The sequence below is a fragment of the Callorhinus ursinus genome, unplaced genomic scaffold (assembly GCF_003265705.2).
Source record: "Callorhinus ursinus isolate GAN/ISIS: 27379988/994484 unplaced genomic scaffold, GSC_fseal_2.0 scaffold105, whole genome shotgun sequence".
NCBI lineage: Eukaryota > Metazoa > Chordata > Mammalia > Carnivora > Otariidae > Callorhinus > Callorhinus ursinus.
The window spans coordinates 599,158-600,604 of NW_027397167.1; positions in this window are offsets into that span (position 1 = coordinate 599,158).

Genomic DNA, 1,447 nt, shown 5'->3' on the forward strand with positions numbered 1-1,447 from the left:
GGCTGGTTTCGTGTTTGCAAATTCCTTTAGTTTTTGTTTGTTCTGGAAGCTTTTTATCTCTCCTTCCATTTTCAATGAGAGCCTAGCTGGATATAGTATTCTTGGCTGCATATTTTTCTCGTTTAGTGCTCTGAAGATATCTTGCCAGTCCTTTCTGGCCTGCCAGGTCTCTGTGGATAGGTCTGTTGCCAATCTAATGTTTCTACCATTGTAGGTTACATATCTCTTCTCCCGAGCTGCTTTCAGGATTTTCTCTTTGTCTCTGAGACTCGTAAGTTTTACTATTAGATGTCGGGGTGTTGACCTATTTTTATTGATTTTGAGAGGGGTTCTCTGTGCCTCCTGGATTTTAATGCCTGTTTCCTTCCTCACATTAGGGAAGTTTTCTGCTATAATTTGCTCCAATATACCTTCTGCCCCCCCCCCTCTCTTCTTCTTCTTCTGGGATCCCAATTATTCTAATGTTGTTTCGTCTTATCATATCACTTATCTCTCGAATTCTGCCCTCGTGATCCTGTAGTTGTTTCTCTCTCTTTTTCTCAGCCTCTTTATTTTCCATCATTTGGTCTTCTATATCGCTGATTCTCTCTTCTGCCTCATTTATCCTAGCAGTTAGTGCCCCCATTTTGGATTGCACCTCATCAATAGCCTTTTTGATTTCGATTTGGTTAGATTTTAGTTCTTTTATTTCTCCAGAAAGGGTTTCTCTAATAACTTCCACGCTTTTTTCAAGCCCAGCTAGTATCTTTAAAGTCATGATTCTGAACTCTAGGTCCGACATCATACTAATGTCTGTATTGAGTAGGTCCCTGGCTGATGGTAGTACCTCTTGTTCTTTTTGCTGAGGTGATTTCTTTCGTCTTGTCATTTTGTCCAGAGGAGAATAGATGAATGAGAGAACGAAATGCTAACAGGTTTACAACGTCCCCAGCAAATATACTGTATACAAATCAGAAAAGACCTGAAACCAGGGGAAAAGAAAGGGAAAGAAAGAAAAAAGAAAGAGAAAAAAGAAAAAAAAAAGATAAAAACAAAAACAAAACAATACAAAAATAGCAGAATATGATCAAATATGATCAGGCTAGTGCATAGATCAGTGCCACACACTAGATTTTGGGCGTATTTTGGTCTGTTAGAAAAAAGTGCCTCCTAAAATTTTAAAGGAAGAAAGACATATATGTACAAAATAAGGGTTGATACAATGAAGGGATGGAAGATGCCTGTAAAGATGAAAATTATAAAAGGTTTTATAAAAGGACCTGGTAAGATAAGTTGTTTGAAAAAAGAAAGAAGATTTAAGAAAAGAAAAAAAAAAGGAAAAAGGGAGAGAATGTGATCAGGCAGGAGACTAGAACAAAGCCATACACTAGTGATTTAGGGTATATTTTGATCTGTTAGAAGAAACTGTACCTCAAAATTTTAAAGAGAGAACAACTTATATATATAT